This window comes from Sciurus carolinensis, chromosome 4 (assembly GCF_902686445.1).
Source record: "Sciurus carolinensis chromosome 4, mSciCar1.2, whole genome shotgun sequence".
NCBI classification, from domain to species: domain Eukaryota; kingdom Metazoa; phylum Chordata; class Mammalia; order Rodentia; family Sciuridae; genus Sciurus; species Sciurus carolinensis.
Window position 1 is genome coordinate 107,784,161 of NC_062216.1, and position 27,402 is coordinate 107,811,562.

Here is a 27,402-nt window from a genome sequence, read left to right on the forward strand (position 1 = left end):
CAGAAAGCAAGGAAGTGCTAAAAAATATGATGGAAGCATGCCAGAAGAACTCGGGAGCCAATATGAAGGAGCTCCCCCAGGCCAAATAGGGAACAAATTGAACAAGACGATAGATAAAATAAATATCCGTGAGTTTGTACTGATATAAATAAATGAATGAATAAGTTATTCAATTCTTCTTTACAGTAGAATTCTAATTTATAAATGCAGAAGGAATGATAGAAATAGAAAATCACTTTTGGGTAAATGCTATGATAACTGTTGTAGTGTGGCAACATCAATAGATGCTAAGATTAGTGGGCAACACTCTGCCGAGAAACAGGATATTTCTACAGTCTTTGTGTCTCTCCACAAGACACTTAATTTCGATGTGAAAAATCAGTGCAGAAACCTAGCAGACACCACCCCAATCACATGATCAAAGCCAGCATCACCAAAAACGAGACAGAATGCCATCATGTACCTCCTGATGCCATGCACTCAGAGGCAAACAATATAACTTCTGCATTTTTTTGTTTTTAGGCAAAGATGTGTTAACCCTGAGAAAATATCGAACACACCCAAATTAGAGGACTCTTGAAAACATGAAGGTCAGAGAAAATAAACACTGAGAAATTGTTCAAGATGCAGGAGATGAAGGAATCATGAAAAAAATATGTAATATAAGATCCCAAATTAAATTTTGGACCAGAAAGAGGAAATTTTAAGAGATGGAAATTATGTCTACAGGTTAGTTAATATTTGTATATATCAGTTATTTTCTAAAGTAACAGTAGGTTGTCAGTTAGAAAATGTTTTATGATAATTACATAGAAGACTATTATCTATTGTAATTATTCGAGAAAAGGAGAAAATGCACAGAATTCAGAAATTTAGACATTCAGAAATTCAAGTTAACTGAATTACACACTTAAAAATTACACAAAAAAGTTCCAATTGATTTGATATGTACATTTGAAATGATTCAAGTTCCATTCATATTAAACCTGGTAATTTTGTTTATCTCCCTACTGAAGACCTTTAAATATGAGGCAAGGAACTGTGAAGTGATTAATAAAGACAAAAGAAAATAGAGGCCTCTGTCCACACAAAGGGAAAATAATTAGTTCTCCATAACTAAACTTTGAACCCATGGATGGCTTTTAGAGAAAGATTTTTTTCCAACTACTTTTAAATGTCCAATTACCTTCTGTCCTCTGAATCATGAAATGCATAATATGTCTGTCTCTGAACAAAGAGGAAAAAGATCTGTGGTTTCCTTTGTCCCATTTCCTTCTCCAGTAATTGATGTTTTCATCCAAGTTCCTTCCCACGGGACAGCTAGCCCTGCACTGCTCTGGGCTAGAGCTGGCCCATGAACTTTCCAGGCAGTCTAGGAATCTGTGCCTCTTCATGCTGATATTCTTTCTGCATGTTTCAAGTATGCCGTTGTTTTAGTGGAGTGGGAAATACTATGCTGTATTCCACCATATCACATGCATGTAACATATTATGTCACTGTTGGGAGACAATTCTCCAGGGTCTTCACATAGCTATACATCTCATGAGCAAAACACCCACTGCCCTTTGTTCCACACCATCTGACTTAGATTTGTGTCTTGTACCAGCATCCATGAAACAGCAGCAGGTTGACGTGTTCACTTGTCATAAAGGTAAAATCTCTGGTCCTGGGCAGTTCTTGACAGTCCTTTCACCTTACTGACCAATTATTAATTTCAGGAACCGAATTTATAGGATCAGTGGTCCATACTGTCAGGGATACTCCTAAGTGCCACAAAAATATTCATTTGAAACAGGTTTAGCACATATTATTTTGTTTCATTTTAAACTATTTCTCCTAACAGTAAATGCCTTATTTAATGGGTACCTGACCAAAATTATGTTTCAGTCACTATGTAGAGTTGCTTTCAAAAAGCACACTTAACTGGAATTATAGTCCTGATTTATGGTATTTGATGATATTTTAGTGTCCTTGTAAACAGATTCTTCAGGCAAGTGCCTCTTAGCCCACTGTGTAATCAGAATCTGCTACCTATGTGGGTAAATGTGTGTGTGTGTGTGAGTGTGTGTGTGTGTTCTTCCGGACATCAAGTAAGTGACACCAGCTACTCTAGGGTCACAAGTACCTACCTCCCTGAACATCTTCCTACTGTCTCCCCCAACGGTAAGACTTGCTGTTGTGATCAGTATGTTTTCTACAAGCCTGAAAACTTACTTTCATTACATTCTTGCCTGGTTCTATTTTAGAAATAGCTTTGAAAAGCTGAACTTAAGTATTTTTGGTTTGGTTTTGCTTTAGCAGGAACCCATTTAGTGGGGAGAAGAAGGTTGAGGAGCTATGGGAAGGTAGGGCCAGGTGGCACAGATCACACAGGAGCCCGAGTCGCTGGGTGATTCTGACGTGCCTTCTCTTAGGAACAGATGTGTTGCCAGGTTGCAACAGTTCAGAAAGATGAGATGAGTACTTGCCATGAATCTTATCTTTTCTGTCAGATTTATTGAACAGGAATAGGTTTTGGCTCCTTTTTTATGTTGGCCTGTACCCAAAATAAAATGTTCCATATGCTAGAAGGAACTACCCTATTTCATCCAGCTAAGATTTCCTCCATTGTAAGGTGCTGCGTTATTCTAGGATTAACTAAGAAAGAAAAATCACTATGAAATTATAAAACATCACCTGCTATAAGACACATCCCAATTTCAGGGATATTAAAACATGATAGTTCTTCAAATGGAAGAAATCTGATATGTAAATCGGGGGTTGCAGACTTTTTGCCTGGACCATTTCACAGCGCTTCCTGATCCCTCTTATACTTTGAGTGTATGACCGCGATGTTGAACACATGCTATGTCCCTGTCACATTTGCATTCATTATCTGCAGTCCTTTCAACTAGGCTGCATTTTACAAGCCGGAATCTGAGCTGGAGGTTAGGAGGATAGGAACGCGATGCTGTCATGTGGGAGAACCGTGATTTGAACCCAGCCAGGTCTCCCTTCAAAGTTGAGATGCTTCCAAGTACTCTAGGAATTGCTTTCTTTGAAGAAGCTGCCAGAGCTGAGAGTGCTTTGAGAATGGTACTAAATCTAAATATTTGTGCATTGTTTTAGAAACGAGTTTCCACCCATTGCACAGCTGTCACACAGCAGTAATTGTGAGACTCAGCTCCTCTCTTTCCGCTGGAATTAAAAGTGAAAGGAGGGGTGAGGGATGGCTTTCCCCTGCCCAGAAGCCATTGTAGACAAATGGGACCAATGCTTCGTGAAGCTGCAAGATGCAGCATCATTGTTTACCTTCTGTGGAGGCTTCTTAGGAGGGAGAAAGCCCTTTCTGAACTCCACCTTGATAAGGTTTTTAGCCTTTCAAGTGCCTGGAATGTTAGAGCTTTGAATTCTTACAGCATATGCACGAAGTATTTCTAGTGCATTATTTAAAATATACTTTTTATTTTTCTTTTAAGTCTTCACCATAGTCAGGGACAGAATTTTAAGTAATGGCAAAAATACAAAGCCCTGAGGTAATGTTTTATCACTATTTATTATTGTATCCAAAGAAGAGGCCTTGACAAGTGTTGGCTGCTGCTGGGTTACCATGGCAGTAATCAGTCAAACAGGGATGGAAATTTAAAAGCCTGCTTAACCCTTTCTCTTACTCCAAGTGCAGAACAGATAGATTTTCATTTTGCACAATACCAGTGGATGAAACAAACATGTCTCTTTGGGATGAGGTTCCAGCTTTGCACCTGGCTCCCTGGTTCCATCCACCCTAGACCAGGTGCGTTAGTTGAGTGGTCTGTGTCTCTTGACCCTTGAGCACCTCACCTTATTCTACCTCCCATCCATGTTCAGTTCTGTGAAGATGCCACCTCCTCCAGGAAGCCTTCCCCATCCTTTCCTCCACGGAGTACTGGTTATGCTCCACTAACCACTCTATTACCTCTATCTCACCTAGATTATAGTGGTGGTGTGTGCTGAGAGAGAGGTAAAGACTATCTGAAGCAGGTCTGTCTGGGTTTAAGTTCTGCTTCATTTCTTTCATGCTGTCAACTTGGGCAAGTCATTTGACTTCTCTAAGCTTTAGCTTCCTGCCATGCAAAAGGAGAATAGTTATGATATCTAGTCCCCAGAATTATTGTGGGGATTAAATGGCAAAACCTAAGGAAAATACCTACATCAGTGAGTACTCAATTATAGTAAAACTTGTCTTCTCATAGAGACTAGGCTCTCCTGAGGACAGGAACCTTGTGTCTCATCTTTTAATACTCAGAAACCAACAAACATCAGGCACACAGAGGACATTCCTAATTGTCCAACACAGTATGGTCAAGGAATGGGCTTCTCACATAAATGAATTTCCACGTAGGTAAAGCTTATCCCTAAATACACACAAAAATCCTTTCTTGTTTCTCTTAAAATTAATTTATATCTTTAATGAAAATTTGGGAAACACAATTCTAGAGATCAAAATAAAAGTCATCTGTGATCCTACCATCCACTACTAATGTTAGAATATAGCCTTTCACATACACCCATTTAATGTGCATTTATACATTTATATCATAATGAGACATTCTAATTTAACATTCTTTTTTAAAATGTTTTTGTAGTACTGTGGATTGAACCCCAGGGGCACTCTACTACTGAGTTTTCTACACTCCCAGTCCATTTTATTTTTTATTTTAATACAGAATCTCCCTAAGTTGCTGAGACCAGCCTTGAACTTGTAATTCTCCCTTCTTGGCCTCCCCAGTCTCTGGGATTACTGGCATACATCAACAGGCCCAACTCTAATTTAACTAATTTTCAAATTGTTTTATTGTGATAAAATCATATATCATAAAATTTCCCATCTTAACTATTTCTAAGGGTACAGTAGTATTAAATACATCTGTAATGTGTGACCATCACCATCTTCATTCATGTCATCATCCATCTCCATAATAGCATAGTAGTCAGCTTTTTGTCATTGTGACCAAAATCCCTGATGAGAACAACTTAGAAGAACAACTGTGTTGGCTCACAGTTCAGAGGTTTAGTCCATGGTAGGTCAACTCCATTGCTCTGGACCCAAGGTAAGGTGGCTTATCCATTCATCTGTCAATGGACACTTCACTTACTTTCATGTTTTAGCTATCATGAATAATGCTGCTATGAACATAGGTGTATAAATATCCCTTTGATGTTCTACTTTAAATTCTCTTGGTTATATACCAAGAATGGTAACTGCTGAATCATATGGTTATTCTAATTTAATTTTTTCCACAGTATACTGTTTTCCATAGCAACTGTATCATTTAACCTTTTCATCAACAATGCACAAGTATTCCAAATTGTCCAGTCTTACATTTGTTATTTTCTGTTTTGTTTTCTTTTGTTTTGTTTGTGGTGCTGGGGATTAAATCCAGAGCTTTATGAATGCTAAGCACATGCTCTACCACTAAGCTATACCTGCTAGCCTTGTTTAATTTTTTATAGCTGCTATCCTGTTGGGTAGTATCTCCCTGATGTTTTGATTTGTAGTTTCCTAGTGATCAGTGATGGTGAGCATTTTTTATATGCCTATTGTTCATTTGTATATCTTCTTTGGAGAAATATTTATTCCAGTCTTTGGCTCATTTGGTTTGGACTGCTTGGTTTTTGTTGTTGAATTTTGGCTGTTCTCTACATCATTTGATACAAAGATGTCATAATGACATCTTTAAATATTTGTGTCCAAATATATAAATTAGAATTTTAACACCTTAGTCCCTTAAATGACATGGAAAATAAAACAAAGAATTACAAGTCAAAGTTATGATAGTGTTATCTTTTAGGCTAAATATTTTTAATGTCTTTATTTCTTAAATAATGTAGAAAAAAGTGGAATTATAAACCCTTGTTATAATAATACTAGCTTTTGTATTTGCCCATGTATTTACCTTTATTGAGATCTCTCTTTATATGTCTTCGGGTAACTGTCCCATGTCCTTTCCTTTCACTGTGCAGAACATCCTGGAGCATTTCTTTTTCCTTTCTTTTCTATTTATTTGATAGTGGAAACTGAACTCAGAGCCTTGCACATACTAAGCACATGCGTTACTACTGAGCATTTCTTGAAGGGCAGGTCTACTGATGAATTCCCTCAACTTTTGTTTATCTGGAAATGTCTTAGTTTCTCCCTTTCTTTTGAAGACGGTTTTACCAGATACAGTATTCTTGTTTGATAATTTTTTTTTTTGTTTTCTTTCTTTTCCTTCCTTCCTTCCTTCCTTCCTTCCTTCCTTCCTTCCTTCCTTCCTTCCTTCCTTCCTTCCTTCCTTCCCCCCCCTCTCTCTCTCTTTCTTTCTTTCTTTCTCTCTCTCTTTCTTTGTCTTAACCTTTTGAATATATCTACTCATTTCCCCTCAGGTCTCCAAAGTTTCAGTTAAGAAATCTATTGATAATTTTTTGTTTGTTTGTTTGTTCTTTTTAGTTATACATGACGGTAGAGTGTATTTTGACATATCATACATATATGCAGTATACCTTCCCATTCTTGTGGTACATGATGTACACTGGTCATGTATTCATATAATAACATAGGAAAGTTATGTCTACTGATAATCTTATTGAGGATTTCTTGTATATGACAGGTGATTTCTCTCTTACTGCTTTCAAGATTCTTTGTTTTTCCAAAGTTTGAATGAGCATTAGTTTGAGTTTCTTTGAGTTCATCTTACTTGGAGTTAGTTGAGTTTTTCAAATGTCTATATTGATGTCTTCAAATTTGGCAAATTTTCACTCATTTTTTTTCTTCAAATATTTTCTCTGCCCCTTTCTTTTCTTAGACTCCTACCATAAGTATTTTATACTTTATGTTCCTCAGTCTTGATAATTTCTATTATCCAATCTTCAAGTTTATTAATTTTTTTCTTCCATTTGATCAAATATGCTTTCAAATCTGTCTGGTGAATTTTTCATTTCAGTTATTGTACTTTTGAGCTCTTCAATTTCTTTTTGGTTTCTCTTTAGGTTGCCTATTTTTTAATTGATACTTCTATTTTGTTTATATATTGTTTCTCTTGATTTTCTCCATGTATTTTAAAATTCATTAGCATCTAAAAAGTAGTTGTTTTAAAGTCTTTGTCTATTAGACTTGCCATCAGGTCTTTTCCAGGGATAGTTTATGTTGATTTGTTGTTATCGTTGATGTTCTTTGAATAAGCCATATTTTCAGGTTTGTTTGTGTACCTTAAGATTTTTTGTTTATAACAAGGTATTTGAATCAAATAATAGAGTAACTCTGGAAAGCAGATTTCTCCTGCCCACTGCAGGGTTTGCTATTTTTGTTATTGTTTTATTTATTTTTTACGGTTTTAGGCAGTCTCTGTATCAAAGTTAAGCATGAGATTTAAACTTAAGATCTCCTCAAGTCTCTTCTTGAGGCTACATCTTTCCTTAGGTATGCATGGTCACTTAATTTTCCCATATGTGTGATTGCTTTTGAATGTACTTGTCTCTAATATCTGATTTCTAAAATTGGGGGAAAGGCTTCAACTTTTTAAATCTCTGGAAGTCATAGCAACTGGAATGAGAGGAACTTTCGGTAATTAGGAGAGGTACAACAACAGTGGTCATCTTCTTTACATTCTGCACCTCTGTGATCAGAAACATCAATCGGCTCTTGGAGCATGGATTCCCAGTACTTGGGAATTGGTATTAAATACATTGGGGAACAGAGTATGTTTTGCTCATCCTGGCACCTGCAGACTATGTGCAATCTGCTCCAAAAATACACAGCTACCTGCAATGGAGCTGTTGGAGGTGGGGAACAGCTACTTTGTTAAGATCTGAAATTCATAGATATTAACTCCAATTTGCCATCCAGTCCTTCCCCGGGAAGTTGCAAGCTTTCAATAGACTCCAGGGTAGATTCTGTCAGTATCATTGTTATCCAGGTGGGGAGAGAGGCTCTTGGCTTCCAAATACTCTAATTTAACTTTAAAAAGCATTTGTTGAACAATATTCCTCCATTGTTGGGTATTTTCATAGTGTATATTAATACTGTTATGATTATCTGGGTGTGGTGGCACAGGCCTGTAATCCCAGAGACTCAGGAGACTGAGGCAGAAGGATCACAAGTTCAAGGCCAGCTTTAGCAACTTGGTGAGGCCCTAAGCAACTTAGCAAGACCCTGTCTCAAAATAGAATTTAAAAAGACTGGGGACATAGTTCAGGGGTAAAGAACCCCTGGGTTCAATCCCCAGTACCCCCAAAATAGATAAATATTAAAAATAAAAAATTAGAATACTGCAATGAACGTCGTTGTGCCATACAGCTTTGTAATATCTGACCTTGTACTTAAGACTTTTTCTTAAATGGTTCACACAACTTCCAGCAGTTTACAAGCATGCCCCTTTTATGGTGCGCAAGCATCACTGGTTTTATCTAAAGGAAACTTGGTTGACAATTTAGAGATGAATACTATCTCATCCCTGCCTCTTTCTGTAAACCGATCATGCAGTTCATCATTGAAACCCATCTGATGATTCAACGTGGTCATTCAGGTCATTCAGAGCACCACGTACTGCAGCCCTCTGTAGCTCCTTGCTGTTCTCAGGGACTAACGATGCCTGTGGCGCCCTTCATCTCTACACTGAACGACTCCTGGTGACTGGGTTTTCTCCTGTGTCAGTCCTTTGATTTTGTGTCTTCCTACACTATCAGCCTCTATATGTGACTTCTTGCTGTTTCCAAAAGAACTTCAAATCTTCTAATTCTCTACTTTTGATTCATCATGCTTAATGCACATTTATTCTATGCCTAGACTTCAAGATTTTTAGAAGGATTTAGAAGTAAAGAGGAATATAAATATTAATAAGACATAGTAAACTACCTGTCCCGAAAAAGGAGACAGAGGTATAAAAAAACAGGGAGAGAGGAAGTGCTGAGATAAGGCTGAGGATAAAAGGAAACAGCCTCAAACTCCAACGTGGGATCTAGTTTTCTTAAAGTATGCTTCTTTTTAAAATTCTACCCTAGGAAATTAGCATTGTATGAAATCCTTCTAGCTGGTTGACATAGAAACCAAATAAACAAAATTAAGTCCTATGCTAAATGAGATTTAATAAGCTTCAATTTGGGACCTGAGGGTTCTTCTGAGATAAAGACTCTAAACCTGCTGGCACTGACTCCAGCAGCTTTAGTTAACTGTGCAGAGGGCATTCCTGCTTCTTTCTTAGGTCTCAGATATATATATATATATATTTTTTTTTGCGATGCTGGGGATTGAACCCAGGGCCTTGTGCTTATGAGGCAAGCACTCTACCAACTGAGCTATATCCCCAGTCCCTCAGCTATATTTTTTTGAGGAGACGTTTGGAGTGGCAGTAGCCAATTAAATTCAATGTGTATAACAATGAGAAAGGATGATGTTAATAACATGGCTTATTTGTAATTGAACAAGTCCAGTGTCTTCCCTGTTGCCATCTCTTTAAGAAAGATGCTTACACAGGGGTGATGGAGCTGGTTGAAATATAAATAACAACAACTTACACATTTTATTTACATGTGGCTAAATTATACAAATTGAAGACTCCACTTACGTGAATGCCCTACTATGTGCCAGGTGCCAGATATTTGGCTGTGAGTTTGAAAATCTTCAGGTAGGATTATTTCATCCAATTGTCATCTTGATCTACTGGCCTCTTCTGAGCCCAAATGTGGTTTGTTATAAGATGACTACACCCTGCCCTTTGGACCTTCAGTACGTGGTAGGGAACCAACTTGCACTGAGGTAGCAAAACATTTATCCCAATTTCCTACAGCATATTGTTTCACATAGTACTACTTATGATTGCAAAGATAAAACCATATTGTGACCAATAATGAATGAATGATGGGCACTTTCACTAGAACTGCTTTTCATTTTTGTCAGCTTTATGAAGGTTTTTGCATTTTCACACGTACATTTCCAAAGACTATGTGTGCATCAGGCAAATATTTTGAGAACTAATTTGACACATATTCTCTTAACAACTCCAGAGAGAATACAGATCATTCCATCCTGTATTTACTTGTTCAAGGGCTTATTTATATAGGTTTTTATGACTAGCTTCTTGAATTTATTATCACAATCTAAAGTTGGACAAAGTTGACTGAGTTATACTCTCACAAAATTTTATTTTTTCATTTTAAAAAGTTGTTTCAGATGGCTCACTTAAGGCAATCATTTGGAGCATAATGTGTATTATTATGCATATTAATATATTATTTAGGAATATCTTCAAGGGCTACTGAGGCATGATATGCCAACTAGTTCTCTTAAATTAAAAAGTCACATGTAATATAAATTTGACTTTATATTAGCAAATGAAAATTTAAATTTAGTGACCAAATAGAATTACTTGGCAACAGCTGTGCATTTTAAGATCATTATTGTAGCATGATTTCTTTGGGTTACATCTGAGAATTCTCCTCCTCATTACAACTGATTTCTTCCTCACTCCCCACCCTCTACACATACATAGATTGAGATTTAAACACTAGTATGGTTTTAACAGCTCAAGGCCATATTTCTGGGTTAACCCACCCCTGTAAGTTCAGCCGGGAAATTTCAAGACGGTCAAAAGAATTTACTGTTTATTGCAGACAACACCTGCAGATAGGGCTCCTGTCTCCCAGTCTCTGTGGGAGAGTAGGTGAAAAGAAAGTGAAACACATACAAGCAGCATAGAATCCAGGCAGAGAGGTCCACAGTTAAGAAAGATGCTTATACAGGGGTGACGCAGCTGGTTGAAATATAAATAATAACGTCTTACACATTTTATTTACATGTGGCTAAAATATACAAATTGAAGACTCCACTTATGTGAATGCCCTTCTATGCCCTATTTGTCTGTCAGAGTCTGTCAAAGGCCATGGCTCAGAAAAGGTGAGAGAGGGCAGGGAAAAATCTAACTCTGGGGTGTTTTATAGGGCTGCTTGCATAAGCCTGCATAAGCTGCCTTGAGGTGGGCTCTAGGAGAATAAAGAGATATTGAAGTTGGTTAACAGGTGTTGAGGGGATGGGGAGCTATCTGCTAACTTTTGTTTCCTCTGCAAGTACCTCTCTAGGGCAGAAAAGCACAACTTATTTCTAGGGCAGGAAAGTAAAACTTATTTTATAAAATGGTAGTAAGGATTGAAAATGTTTGCACAGATGTTAAACTTTGGACCTAATAGTAGGAGCCTAAATTTAATAAGTGCCTGTTAACAAACCCAGATGTTCTAATTGCATCGACCAACCCCCCTACCTGACTTTTGTGATTTTTCCACTTTCTTCCCTTCTGCTTGAGCCTCCTGTCATCCCCCTCCCCGCCTTCATTCTCCCTTTAAAAGGCCCATCACCTCCATATGGATCGGAGTTGAGCTCAGTTCTATACTGACCTCTCTTTTTATTCCTACTGCAGTAGTTACTGAAGTTTACCACCTTTAACTAGTGTTCAACTTTGTTTGTTTATTTTAACCTATCCTGCCAAAAACCTGCACTAAACCAATTAAAGGATGGATGCGTGGAAACTTAGCTTGCCTCAAAAACATGTCAACGGTAATGGTCTACAATTATAGTTTAATGGCAACTGGCCGTACTCATGACAGTAAGTGATTTACAACACATTCTAATAAAAAAAAAAAAAAAAAAGATTGAAATTAATGCTCTGCTCATCTCAATCAAAAAAATTTAATACAGTGCTATATAACATAGAAACCTACACAAGGAAATGAAGACCCCCAGGAAGCAGTTAAACCAGAGTGCTTTTAAAAAAATACTAGATTTGATGAAGAGTGGGGAGTCATAGAAAAGTAAGACAGGATGAAGGAGGTTGGAGGTCAGAGTCCTTAACTGAAGGACACTTGGCAGGCCTGTTTGCAGGCCCCTCATCAAGTCCTCTGTCTTTCAGTCTTTGGAGATAGGGATGTTCCTTCCCTCTCGCTGTAGGGAGGGTACCTCTCCTCTACCTGTTTCAGGGGAGGACGGAAGGTCAGAGGATCCTTCCTGCACCTGCCATTTCTTAGATTTCTTCAGCTTAAACTATTCAATATGCAAAGGCACCATATTACAGGGTAGTATTTTTTAATAACTTTACTATTTAATTTCTGTTTATTATTATAACTACTTCCCCCCACACACTAGATTAGAATGGTTCTGAATGAAATTTATTATTTTTTATCTTCTTCTTCTTATTATTATTATTATTATTATTATCATTTGATACTGGGGACTGAACCCAGGGGCACTCTGCCACTAAGCTACATCCCCAGCCCTTTTTATTTTTATTTTGAGATAGGTCTTACTAAGTTGTCTTGAACTTGTAATCCTCCTGCCTCAGCCTCCCAGGTAGCTGGGATTACATTCATGTGCCACTGTGGCGGGCTTAAAACATTAATATTAATTGTACTTTTAATGAAGTTTTCCTTGAATTCCTAACAGTTTATAGGTTTAGCTACTGCATCTTCTAAAACATACAAGATAATGATAACTTTTACATAAAAGATATTTTTATGTACATAAAAGATTAGATATTTATGTAATCTTCATTTTGAACTTCATTAGTGATTGAAACTTAAATTCTTTCTTATCTGGTATTAACATTAATTTTTTATTTCTTTTTGGGGAGCGGGGGTACTGGGATTGAACTCAGGGACACTCGACCACTGAGACACATCCTCAGCCCTATTGTGTATTTTATTTAGAGACAGGTCTCACTGAGTTGCTTAGTGTGGGTAGTCAGACGTTGGACTCTTAGCTGCAAATGTCTCAGTGTATTAGGAAAACCTACACACATTCAGGCCTAGCAGGAATACCTGCAGGATGGAGCATTCTGCTTCAGTCAACTGGTAAGACATGCCACTTGCTCCCCAAATTGACATCAATGTTACCTAAGGAACCCATATAGGAACTTAGTGGTCTGGTCCCCTGTGGCACATTGTGATTGAGCAAGAAACCTATAAAATGTATAGCTGCTCCTGCAATAAACAAGTTTGCAAGCTGCTTGCCATAAGCTTGCCACCCAACTCCCCTGGAGTCTGGGTCTTGGTTCTGTGCCACTTACCCCCTGTCTGAGCTAGTCGGGCACAAGAAAAGCAACAGTTTAGTGCTTCATGTTTGCTGAGGCTGGCTATGAACTTGAAATCTTCCTGCCTCAACCTTTTGAGCTGCTAGAATTACAGGCACATGCTACTGATTTCTTTTGTGATATCCCTTTTCCACCCTTTTATTCTTTAATCTTTTTCAAAATCACTTCTTTTAAGCCTTAAAAATAAACAATATATTGCTGAATTTTGTTACATTTCGTTATCTAACCCAACTGTCAATTTCCATTTTTCAACAGAAAAGTTTAACTCATTCATATTAAGTATAACAGCTTTTTTATTATTTAATGTTTATTTTTGGACTTAGTTATTTTTTTGCATTTTTTCATTTAAATTAATTTATTTTGCTGTTTTGTTCAAGGTGCTCTGCATTCCCCAATTTTCCTGTTAATTGGAGGTTCTACTGAACTCTCATTTCATGGTAGTTACCTTCCTTTCCTCATTCCATACAGTTTCTGGATTATATTAGTCCATTTTCTGTTCTTATAACAAAATACCTGAAGCTGGATTCTTTGTAGAGAAAAAAGTTTATTTAGCACACAGTTTTGAAGGCTTGAAATCCAAGTTTGGACAACCCCAGCTGTTCATCCTCTGGTAAGCACCTTTTGGCTATACCCTGACATGACAGATGGCATTGTGGTGGAAGCACTTAAGAGAGGGGAGATTGTGGTAAGATAAGAAGCCAGAGACCAGAGAGAAGCCAGCCTTGCTTTTCATATAACAACTCACTCTTGCAGGAATTAATTCACTTTGCAAGACAGCAATGAATCCCTGTTAAAGAATTTTTTTAAGTATTTTTAGTAATACCCTTAATTTTGCTTCCCCCCAACACCCCAGTTCAGATTGTTGACTCTCTCCCATAGCAATTCTGTCTTGCTCAGAGCGCCTACTCTGCAGGTTGTTATTTTTTTCCTCCCTCCATCTGTTTGAGAGCCTTAAGCCATTTGTTCTTTAGATCATGGTTTCCTCAGACTTTAAGATGCGTGTGTATCACTGGAATCTTTTCACACCATAGACTCAAACTCAACCATTTTGAGTGTCTTTTCTTTCTTCCTTCTTTTCTTGTGTAGTATGTGGGATGGAAACCAGGTGCTCTAGCGTGGTCAGCAAGCTCTCTAGCATCAGACTGCACCCCTAGCCTGAGCATTGGCATCTTAGACAAGCTCGAGGTTGCTGCCAATCCTGCCAGTCCATAGACTACAATTATGGCAGGTGGAAGAAACCAACCACCAGAGGAGTTGTAGATTCCCCCCCAGATATATGTTTGTTGTTACTCATAGCACTCGCAACTAAGTAATATGTACCATATACCCTCATATATCTGGATAGTATAACACATAATTATTTAAAAATATCCTTATTTTCAAATATAATTATTTTAAATGTGATATTATTTAAAGTATGCTTTAAATTTTTCTTCTCAAATTTCTGTTATTCTGCAATTTCTGGTATTTAGCATGGAGAAACTGAATCGCAAGTTGTGGAAAAACTGAATTGCTAGTTGAGTAAAATATTTATAGTAGACACATGTGTCTATCTGATAATGATAAAATTTAAATTAATTTAATTTTTCAAATATCATAATATACTAGACAGAAAGTGAACAAATGGCTCTAATCTATGAGCAACAAAAACAACTTCAGTATGAAAGTATTTATCCACTCTTGGCTTCTCATATTAATTTGAGTTACTAAATTGATATTAACGTGCACAGTATCTTTGTAATTAAATTGGTTCAAGACCTTTATCCCAAAGGAGCCAAATATCATCATTAATTTATTTGCTCATTATTAGAATATTATAATGATTTTTTTAAAAGTTGGGTTGTAGCAATTTCTAGTGTATAGAAATTTTTTCTAATGTATAATGTATAGTGTGAGATTGAGAAACCTGTCTGTTTACTCCCCTTAATATTGGTTTGTCTTATCCCACATTTCTTTAACTATTATTGCTTGGTACTTTCTTTCTTAAAAAGTGGCTGGATTTCAAACCAGTTAAAATCAGGAAGACAACAAGGAAAAGAAGGGTGATACAGCCGAGCACAGTGGCACACTGAACTGTGAACTTTAGATTTTAATCTTCTAGTGGATCAGTCCAGCCCTCTCTTACTATGTTGGGCAGTGGCCATGAGCCAGTTCCCAGGCAGTTGCAGATCATGAGGGTCAAGAACTGATGAGCCATAGTGTACTGTGTTACTCAATGTCTGCTAGATTAGGTGTATTAAATGCATTTTCAACTTATAATACTTTAGATTTACTACGGGATTACTGTTAAGTTGAGAAACACCTATGGATTGTGGGGGAACCGAAGATGTCAGGTTTTGTTTCATCATTAGTGAAACAGGAGAAGACTTCTCTTGCATTGGCTGACTGGCTGCTCATCATGTGCACGCTCACCCCACGATGCTCATGTCGCCCTCACGCTTCTGCTTTGTGACTGAGATGGGGAAAGAGTTTGGTTGGAGACAGTATGCCAAAGGAGAGAGGAGAGATGAGGAATCTGACATCTGCACCCAACTGATACCTCAGCTCTGGGTTGGAGCTAAAGGGGCAACTAGAGACTAGGGACAGCACTTGACAGACCTCTATAGGACCAATGGGAAGCACCCACATTTGGGAGTCCCCAACACAAATAGGGACCCTGTGGGAGGGGTTGCTAAGTTACCACCTGAGAAGATGGAGCGTTGCCACAGGAACTTCCATGGGCTGGTGAGGCCAAACAGCATCAGGCTCAGACTCCAAACAATAGAATGGCAGCAGTTAGACATTTCCTACTGCTCTTGACACGGTTAAAAATTAAAGAAGAAAAACATGAAATGACAAAAGCACCTCAAATATACCTGTGTTAGGAACTGAATGGACGATTGACTCTCTTCATTGCTGATGATATTAAAAATGCATCGCCATCATTTACAAAAGTCCCATCGTTTTTAATTTTGAAAAGAATTGATTATGTAAATGTGTATCTAGATGATATAACTTAGAATGGAAACTTTACCAAAATTTGCTTTAATTTGCCTCATGAAATGCCCCTACCTACCATGAGTGTCGGGGTACCGCGGACCCCATCCTAGCCTGGCACTGAGCTGGGGCAACCTGGTTTGCAACAAACAGCTGCAACAAGAGGGTACGCAGCGAGCATGAGTCACCTTGTCCAATCAGAGCAGTCCATTCTGGCACTGGCTTAGTGCCGGGGCAACTTCCTTAAGCAGTGTCAGCTGTTTGTTGCAAACCAGGTTGCCCCGGCTCAGTGCCAGGTGCCACACTGAAGTCCTTGTCAGCTGTTTGTTGCAAACCAGGTTGCCCCGGCTCAGTGCCAGTGTGGAAGTCCTTGATGTTGCAGTTGCAAACCAGGTTGCCCCGGCTCAGTGCCAGGTTCCGCACTGAAGTTCTTGATGTTGCAAACCAGGCCGCCCCGGCTCAGTGCCAGGCTAGGATGGGGTCCGCGGTACCCCGACACATGAGTTTGGAACTACAGTTTAGACCATAACCATTTCCACCCTTCTCTTTTGTAAGCATACATTAGCAAGAGAATAAACAATATATATTGCGTGTATATGTATATTTCTCAACTATTTAAGTCATGGTTTTCAGGGAGCTGGTTTCTGGTTAGTAAAGGTATTTTCAACTGTATTTTTTAAAATTTAGTACAATAAGATAGAAAAATAGTATGTATTAGAAAGAATTCTGGGTGTCCATAAATTCTTTTAAACTTGGAATTTTTTTCTGTCCCATCTCCTCTACTGGAAAAAAAAAAATTAAAATAACTCAACTCTCTGTCAGTGCTAAACAGAGGACAACACATCATTACCAGCCATTACACCCTTCTGTCACAAGAAACATCCTGTAATTTCCCCCCTTCAAAATCAGAACTGAATCCAACAAGATCAGAGCAGAGCTGGCTGCTAATAATAGTCCACTCCCACTGATAACAGAAAGGCCTTTTCAAACCCTTTTCAAAGAACAGATTGATGTAATTTTGAAGTCACAAATAGTTCTGTTTCTCTAGGCAGCATTTTTCAGAGGACTGAGCCCTGTTAGAAATCCTTAAACTGAAGAGAGGCAGTGAAACATGAAGACAGCTCAGAAAAGAGCAGCAGAAATGATTGAAAGCTTGGGTGATCCTCCCAGGGAGGAGATGCTGGAGGAACCGAATTTATTTACCCAATTGGTTGGATAAGAAAAAAAAGAGGCCTTAGAGGAATTCAAACGTGTAAGGCAGTGAGTCTCTGTAAGCAATACACTTCTGGTACTGAGAGAGCTAAAGTTAAAGGAACACAACGTTGTGTGCTTTATTGTTCTTTCAAGGCTTTCAGTGGCTTGGGAGGTGGACACTTGTGCTATTATTCCCATTGCACAGTTGAGGAAAACTGAGGTTAAGTAACTTGCACAAGTCTACCTGGTAGTGATGGCAGAGCTGAATCTTATACCTACATGGGCTCCTTCATTGGAATCCCTTTATATATTTGCTTTTATACCTAATAGAAAAGACTCTCAAGAAAATTAGTTGAAACCTTTCAAGAAATCTGAAATGACTGTGCTAGTATTTCCTAAAATGCCTCTGTGGAGCACTTATTATAGGTGATGCACCTTAAAAGTAGAAATAAAGATTCACGTGCACCTCAGTATCAGTTAAAGTCTCATGAGGTAGGCAATAAAGAAACCAGTTAGCCTGAGCTAACCAACACTTTCCAAATCTATTAGCTGCAGACCCATTTCTTTCTCTCTCTCTTTTTTTTTAACGTCTACAAACCACCCATTGAACTAGTGTCTCAATGAACACACTATCATGGATTGTTTAAAACACATTCTGGTGATTCTTACTACTTGAAATTACAAAGTGCCTTTGTTAATTATGACTTCTTGCCTGGCCATCTGAGAACGTGTACACATGAGGACAGGGACCCATCTGTCTACACACATCTTCACTGCTGAATATCTTCGTGTTCCAACAGCATTTTCTTTCCAAAGCGTTCTATGGTAATAGAATCTCTGATAATGACTCCTAGGAAAGCGAGGTCCCCTACACCCTCTTGGAGTTATGCTAGGCAGTGGGATGTTGTGTCACTAGAACACATGATGTGGGCTCTACTGAGGCAGAGCTGATGCTTTCATGAAGAAAATGCACCATCCAATGACTAAACCAGTGCTGAGACAGTATTTTTCATTGTGAATCTGTGAATTGATAGATGAAATCCACATCAATGTATGTGTGTCTTGGGTGGTATGTGTTGTACCTGCGTGCTTGCCTCCCCGCCCCCACCCGTACAATGCAGAGGCAGGTTCCAGGCAGCGAACAACCAGCTTGGGAGGTGATTTATAGCATTTGCAGATTTCCATGATGCAAATACTCCCACCACATTGGATTTCAGGCTACCAAGGTGATGCCAAGCAGCTTCCTGGAAATTCAACCATCTGCTCTCGTGAGCTGCTCCAAGCAGCTCGAGCACACTGCGAGCTCTGGGCCTTCAAGGCAAGTTCAGCCAGCATTCTTCTCAGCACGGAATTTTGGAAATCACAAGCTCAAAAAAAATTTTAAGTTGCAGAAAGACGAACTTTCTCAGATCTTTTTCCCCCTTTCTCCTTGCTTCTTTCCTTTGTTTGCCAAGCCAGTACACTGTAAAGCAAGTGACAATCTATAGTCATTATTTCAGAAAAGACAAGATATTTGAGTACCAAAATCATGGGAATGACATAATATCAGAAAAAAGAAATTGAATGAATTTAGATTTATGAAAATTGTGTTACCTTATTTTTCTAATTTTATTATGAACTAGGGGAAATTTGGTGTGTCCATTAGGGCGTTTTTGAATATAAGTGACAGAAAACCTGGCAGTGGCTTGGATAACTTGGGGTTATTTCCCCCACATTCCTGAGTCCCAGAGGTTAGTGGCTGCTGGCAGTAGTTCACCTGCAGTGATGCTCAGACTCCTGTCTTTCCCCAGCTTTCCTTTCCACCATCTTTAGTTTGCAGACCTTCTTCCTCATGCTGGTCAGAGTCACAGATAGCTGCTGCACTTCCAGAGAGATGAAAGGAAGGGGACAGAGGCCTTGAGATGGTTCAAATTGTTTCTCACCCACCCAAAATATGTTGATGTACTAACTCCAGGTATCTGTGAATGTGGCCCTATTTGGAAACAGGATCTAGGAAGATGTCATCGGTGAAGATGAGGTCATAGTTAATTAGAGGAGGCTCTAATCCAATAACTAACGTTCTGAGTAAACGAGAGGCAGGTACAGAGAGAAGAATGCTATGTAAAGGCACAGACACCAGCAGAGGGAGGACAGCCACGTGAAGACAGAGGCAAAGGTTGGAGCGACAAGGCTTGAGGCCAAGGAATGCCAGGGACTCCTGGCTTGGAGAAGGGAAGAATTCTTTTTTCCCTACCCATGTTTAGTTCTGCAGCTAGATCCCTGAAGGTGAAAATAGCAAAAGACAGCTTACAGGAGGAAAAGAAACAGAAGTTTACTAACACAGGCACTGCACATCCACACAGGGGTTTTGGTGATAAGTAACTTGGAGAGATGGTTAGAACTTGGACTTACATGGCACTTAGCAAAGAAGAATAGTTTTGTAGAGAAGTGGCAAGACAAAGGAAAATGACTTAGAGTCCTAGGATCAGTAAATTTTGGGAAGGCAAATCTATGGGGAAACTAATGGTAGATAGGGCTCATTAGTAGGATTTGTTTGAAGATTTGCTAGATGCCTTCTTGTGTCCAGTGATAAGGTTTTTACCTTATTACTCTATCACTGTTCCTGGTATAGAAGCAGAGGTAAGACTTTGCAAGGGGGTTCCTGTTCTGTTTTCAGGTAGGTAGTGGAGGACTAAGAACTCATCCTGCATCTGCTTTTTCTCATTTGCCTTAAGCTCAAAATAATTTATATGCTGGAGTGGCCTACTCCAAATCCCTTCATTGATAGCCATAAAAAACTAGGAAGAGGCAAGGAAGGATTATCTCTCTGCAAGTTTCAGAGGAAACACAGCCCTGAAAACATATTATTTTAAAATTCAGGTTTTCAGACCTGTGATACTATAAATTTCTGTTGTCGAAAGCCACCCAGTGTGTGGAACAGGTTGAGCACTCCTAATCTGAAAATCCCAAATCCAAAATGCTCCAGATTCTAAAACTTTTTGACCACTGACATGATGTCACTTTTAGTGGAAAATTCCACATCTGACTTCACTTGATGGTGACCATCAAAATGCAGGCATATTAAAATATTGCATAAAATTATCTTTAGATTATGTGTATAAGGGGTATATGAAACAGAAATGAATTGGATACAGTGGTGCATGCTTGTAATTCCAGCTACTCAGAGGATTTCAAGTTCAAGGCCAGTCTGGACAATTTAGCAAGACCCTGTCTCAAATTTTTAAAAAAGTACTGAGGATGAAGCTCAGTAGTAAAATGCTTGCCTAGCATATCTGAGACCCTGAGTTCAGCACTATGTACTAGGGAAAAAAAAAATGTATTTCATGTTTAGACTTGGATCTTATCCCTAAGATATCTCATTAAGTATGTGCAGATATTCTAAAATCCAGCTGACATCCCAAACACTTTTAGTTCCCCCAAGCATTTCTGATAAGAGATAGTCATACTGTACTTTGTTATGGTAACCCAAAGAAACTAACGCAGGTCTTGCTACTGAACCAGGCCCATTTTACTCACCACACAGTATGCCAATTACTGAAGCAACGAATTTTGCAAATGAGAAAGTGTTTATTTGCAAGGTTGCTATTATGGCTTAGATCTGGCATGTCTCCCAAAGGTTCCTGTGTTGAAGGCCTGGTCCTTATGTAGCAATATTCAGAAGTGGAGCTTTTAGGAAATGATTGGTTCATGAGGACTTTAATCTCACCAGTGGATTAGTCCACTGGTTGATTCATAATTTGAATGGACTATTAAGATGCGATAAAATCATAGGAGATGGGACCTAGTTGAAAGGAATGATGCATGGGGTACATGGCCTTGGTGACTCTATCTTGCCCCTGGCCCCTTCTCTCTCTCTTTCCTCCCTGACTGCCAGCAGGTGAGTAGCTTTTCTCTATCAGGCCCTTCTGCCACAATATTCCGTTTCATGCCCAAAAACAATGGAGCCAACAGCCCATGGACAGAAAACTATGAAACCATAAGCCAAGATAAATCTTTCCTCCTTCAAAGTTGTTTTTCTTAGGTATGTTATGACAGTGATGAGATGCTGACTAACACAGTGGCCAAACATGGACATGGGAGACCCAAGTCTCCAATCTCTCTCTGAGAATAGGGTCTGGGAATATTTGTGGGAAAAGGAAGCAGGGTGATTTAAGGTGGGAAAGGTGATTAGAAGAGAAGGAATCAGTGGTCTGTACATGCATAATCAAACCTCACAGCTATTAAAATGGCATTAGCATGATCTAAGGGTGGAGGTTTGGGCTGGCTGACTTCACAAGGTCACCCACTGGGTAATGTTGTTGTTGGTGGTGGTGGTGGTTGTGGTGGGATTGAACCCAGGGCCTCAGGTATGCTAGGCAAGCACTCTGCCACTGAGCTATATCCCCAGCCTTAAGGTCACCCATTGGACACCCATACAGATCTAAGTGAAGAGCCAGTGATAAAAATGTTCTTCATGACCCTGAAAAGGAACTTAGGCAGCCATTATCATCATAACCCACAGGTCAGAGGTGTTCTGTACAGCAAAGCTAGTGGGAGACTAATGACAAATAGCTTAGCTGTGTTACCTCCAAATTAGTGATTTTTAAAGTCAGTTAAAAGCAAGTAACTGAAAGCAAGTGAAGCTAGAGGATTTATTCAGGTTTTCTCTTGGTTTTAGTCTTTTCATCACAAAATCTTGTTTTTGCTGAGCACGATAGTACATGCCATACATGCTCTCAGGAGTCTGAGGCAGGAGGATCCCAAGTTCAAGGACAACCTTGGCAACTTCGTGAGACTCTATATCAAAATAAAATGAACAGGGCTGGAGATGTAACTCAGTGGTAGTGTGCTTGTGTGCAAGGTCCTTGGTTGAATCCCCAGGATTTTGAATCCTGCAAAATCATCATCATCATCATCATTGTCATGATCATGATCATCATCATCATCATTACCTGTCTCCACTTAGAACGTCTCCAACTGACTTCTTTTTATATTTCATTGGCAAGAACTGGGTAGACCCCCAAACAGAACGATCAATGTCAAAAGAGATTTCCATGACTCATTAGACCTGTCCCTTGGACCTAGAGTAGGGCACATCAAGAATCTGTCCCCACGACCTGAGCCTCTAGGTAGCCCATGGGAAGTGACGGTCACCTTAGAAGCTGGACTTCTGTGCTGCTCTGAGGGCTGCACTTAGAAATACCATCTGTCTAACAGTGTTTGAGATTCATCCCAGAAGAGATCTTTACAATTCTCCAGAAGTACTCAGGATTTTAGGTAAAGGATCCAAGTAGATGGATCCCATGAAAGAAGTTGGACATGCTGAGGGAATTGAGGTAGCTCTCATGGGGAGACACCATGGACTCACCTAAAACCAGGAGACAGATGTTAGTTGGAGTGAAAATTAAGTGTGAGGAGTTGGAAATTTCAGGAAGAAGAAAAAGCAGAAGTAACCTGGTACTGATGACAATCCCTCATTCCAGGGGGAAAGTGTTGGCGAGTGATATTGGCCAAATTATAATGTTATAGTGTGTGCTTGTGCAAATAACATAACAACAAATCCCATCAGTATGTATGACCATAATGCACCAATTAAAAATGTGGGAAAAAAAGACAGAAAATCCCCTTTCCTGCTCCAAGGAATTTATCCACCCAGTTTTAAAAAAGAATGTGTGAGGAAAGGACAAACAGGGATTCTGTTTTAAATGGTAGGCAACAATGTATGTAGTAAGACATATTTTTAATCTTCAGTCAGGAAATGTTTAAATAGTTAAACCCAACATCAATGTTTTTAAATATATATTGTCACCGCTAAGATGAGGAATAAACATGCTAATGAATTCAGCACTGAGGATCACAAGAAGTGGGAAGAACCTTCCATATCCAAATTCTGGAGTCAATGTTCCTTTCTTTTTTTTCTTTCTTCCTCTCTTCCTCTCTTCCTCCCTTCCTTCCTTCTTCCCTTCCTCCCTTCCTCCCTTCTTTCTTTCCTTCCTTCCTTCCTTCTTTCCTTCCTCCCTCCCTTCCTTTTATTCATTCCTTCTTTCTGGTACTGGGAATTGAATCAGCACATAGTGTTCTGTACACACTAGGCAAGCATGTACCATTAATAAACCCCCAGCCCTAGTTCTGGAATTCTTAAACGTTAAATTGTCTTCACATTCATTAGGAATATCTGAACACTATAGCCTTGTCATATGGAGGCCAAGTCTTATACTCTACCCAACAACACTGTGGTTTTATGGGTTACAGGATAGTTATGCTTTCACTGTAATCTTCCTCCTACATGCTTGCCCAAATCCATCTGTAACCTCTTTCACCTGAGCCTAGTTTTTCCCCACCTGCTCTAACAGAATTTTAATAGGCCAATTGGTCTACCTGTATCTTTTTGACTGCCTCAAAACTAGTTTATTTCCAGTTTGTTCTGCCAAGAAGCACCTCCTCCTCCTTGGTCACACACACACACACACACACACACACACACACATACATGTATACACATCATACCATATTTGTATACATAGATATATATATATACACAAAATACCATAACATTTTATGGCATTTATTAAATTATATACTATTAGTAAGCTTTCCATTGCCATGACAAAATACCTGAGAAGATCAATTTATGAAAATGAAAGGTCTCATTGTTTCAGAGGTTTCAGTCCATGGTCACTTGGCTCTGTAGCAACATAGTATATCACAGTGGGAACACATTATAGAGGAGGTCTGTCCACTTCCTGGTTGCCTATAAGCAAAGAGAGAGAAAGGGACCAGATGTCTCTTTCTGGTCTTGCCTCTTAAAGGTTCCACGACCTCCCAATAGGACTAACAGGTTGGCAGCCAAGTCTTTAATACATGGGCCTTTGAGGGACACTTATCTAAACCATAGCACACGCCTGCCTCCTTATAGTAAGGCTTTAGGGACAGTTATTATGCCTTAGGTATGTTTGTGTTACCAGCATCTAACACAATCAGGGTCTATTAGACATTGAGTAAATAAATAAATTATAAAAGGCTAATCTGAAGGGGAAAATATCATGTCATAAATTTCCCAGTTGGAACTGATAGGAATCCATAATGTCCCACCCAAAAGTTCTATAAGGATAAGAATTCAGGAAGGGTGTTGGCCATAGGTCTTCCTGGTCTATGGAGAAACAGGGGGTATGCTGGGCACCATAAAGCAAATGTCCCTGGAGCTAATCTGTTATATTTCTATGAAATTCTGCTTGGATGTTGTCATTTATCTTTATATTGTGCTAATCCTGCTTTCCTTGGAATCCGAAAAGAATTTGAGCCATTTCCTAGCTTGTTTCAGGACCAAACTGCTCCTCAGAGTTAAGGGCTTCTTTCTCTGAATGCGCTCCTGAACATTCAGAGTTGGGAACAAGAGCAGATGCAAACAATAAGGAGGCTCTCATCCTCCAAACCGAAATGTGGAACATAAGCTGTAGCCATCCAGCTTCACTGTGGGGCTGGAGTGGGCAGAGGAGGAAGGGAGCGTAGATGGAAGTGAAGAGAAATTCAGAGGACAGTGGAAGCACGCTCCTCTTACTATTCTTCCTAAAAGCAGACCTGTTACTGGTAACATGGACTCTTTCCAGCCCTGGTTATACAATTGTTACATTTAGGTGCCAGACTCGTGTCCCTTCTTATTGCAAAATGCCTCTACATTGTGTTTTGCCCTAATTTCATTTTGGCTGCAGATTAGGTCACTGTGAACTTTCCCTCAAGTTTACTCATACTACCGGAAATCTGTGGGGGCCACCTCCTCTTATCTTGAGAACTACCATTCTTCATTTATCTCACTTGGTTATTCCTTTCCAGTTCTTCTACCTTACCTTTTACGAGCTTTATTCATTCTCTCTCTCTCTCTCCCTCTCCCTCCCCCCACTTTGTTGTTCTTTTTACTGGTTTCCTGCCCCAGGGTCCTGAAGTCCCCTGATAAGTGATCTAAGTAGAAGAACTGGCATTGTGTTTTAGGACCTTCAGAGACAGGGCTGCCGCTACCCCACAGGGTGCCTTTGCGAAACTGGAGAAAGACCTTCCTTCCTCCAGCCTACCCAGTGTGCACAGCTCAGGGAGCAGAGGGCAGACTGATCAGCACTACTCTCCTGTGCCACAAACAACCTTCCAACCAGAAAGTACAGACCTTCTTAGAGAAAGAAAAGCACATAATCTTGCTTAAATAAAGCATTACAGCAACCATGATTTTTATGATGAAAGTATTCTTTAAAGTTTGTTTTATAAATGAGTGGCCTTGGACACACTGTAGAGCAGCTTTCTGCAGCCAGAAACATCAGATCCAATGTGCCACGGCTTTCTTTGCAAAGCCATCTCCCTTTGTGGGGCTATGCTCACCTTTGTCTTCATTTCAGCAAACAATTCATGAACATGGACCGGGAGCCCAACGCTTGAATCCCTTGTTCGTTTCTCTCCAACCCAGCATTTTCACTTCATCTAACCCTTTAACAAAAGGTGCATCCTTGAAACTTCCAAGCACAAGCCCTCGCGGATGTGATGGCATGATTTTCTACTGCCCCAGGCTTGAGATGTGCAGAAGAGCTGCCTCCAGCCCTGCCCAGCATTGCCCTTGGCCTTCCTCACCCTCCTCCTTGGGAACCGACACCCTCATCACGATGCACGGTGCTCAGACGCCTGCTCAGAATGCACAAATTAGTTCAATATCTCTATAAACTCAATAGAGAAAAACACTGGTACACTTCATTCACATGGTATTTGGCAAATTAGAAAATACTTTCACATGCATTAGCTCATGTAACTATGAGTTGGAATTAGCATCCAAAAAGTAAAAGATTGGTTGTAAAATAACGACGAATCTAAAGCATTTTTATACGCAAGGACGAAACAGCTGAAAGGGAAATGAGGAAAACAAAAAAAAAATAAAATACTTGGGAATCAATCTAACCAAAGAGGTAAAAGATCTCTACAATGAAAACTACAAAACATTGAAGAAAGAAACTGAGGAAGAACTTAGAAGATGGAAAGATCGCCCATGTTCTTAGATAGGCAGAATTAATATTGTCAAAATGGTCATACTACCAAAAGTGCTATACAGAGTCAATGCAATTCCAATTAAAATCCCAATGATGTACCTTACACAAATAAAGCAAGCAATCATGAAATTCATCTGGAAGAATAAGACACCCAGAATAGCTAAAGCAATCCTTAGCAGGAAGGAAGAAACAGGGGGTATTGCAATACCAGAACTTCAACCATATTACAAAGCAATAGTAACAAAAATGGCATGATATTGGCACCAAAATAGACAGGTAGAGCAATGGTACAGAATAGAGGACACGGACACAAACCGAGATAAATACAATTTTCTCATACTGGACAAAGGTGCCAAAAACATGAAATGGAGAAAAGATAGCCTGTTCAACAAATGGTGCTGGGAAAACTGGAAATCCATATGTAACAGAATGAAAATAAACCCCTATCTCTCACCCTGCACAAAACTCAACTCAAAATGGATCAAGGACCTTGAAATCAGACCAGAGACCCTGCATCTTATAGAAGAAAAAGTAGGTCCAAATCTTCAACTTTTTGGCTTAGGATCAGACTTCCTTAACAGGACTCCCATAGCACAAGAAATAAAAGCAAGAATCAACAACTGGGATAGATTCAAACTAAATAGCTTTCTCTCAGCAAAGGAAACTATCAGCAATGCGAAGAGAGAGCCTACAGAGTGGGAGAATATCTTTGCCACTCATACTTCAGATAGAGCACTAATTTCCAGAATATATAGAGAACTCAAAAAACTCTACACCAAGAATACAAATAACCCAATCAACAAATGGGCTAAGGAAATGAATAGACACTTCACAGAAGAAGATCTACAAGCAATCAACAAACATATGAAAAAATGTTCACCATCTTTAGTAATAAGAGAAATGCAAATCAAAACTACACTAAGAGTCCATCTCACCCCAATTAGAATGGTGATTATCAAGAATACAAGCAACAACAGGTGTTGGCGAGGATGTGGGGAGAAAGGTACACTCATACATTGCTGGTGGGGCTGCAAATTAGTGCAGCCACTCTGGAGAGCAGTGTGGACATTCCTTAGAAAACTTGGAATGGACCCACCATTTGACCCAGCTATCCCACTCCTTGGCCTATACCCAAAGGACTTAAAATCAGCGTACTACAGAG

The 27,402-nt window shown here is 39.3% G+C and overlaps 1 protein-coding gene and 1 non-coding gene across 11 annotated transcripts in view; one reads left to right on the forward strand and one right to left on the reverse strand.

Annotated features, from left to right (window-relative positions):
- Pced1b (PC-esterase domain containing 1B) overlaps window positions 1-27,402 on the forward strand; it is a 226,141-nt gene that overhangs the window by 67,929 nt on the left and 130,810 nt on the right. The gene's annotated exons all lie outside the window — the stretch shown is intronic.
- Trnam-cau (transfer RNA methionine (anticodon CAU)) lies at window positions 9,230-9,303 on the reverse strand. The gene has a single exon. It is a non-coding gene; the product is annotated as a tRNA-Met (tRNA).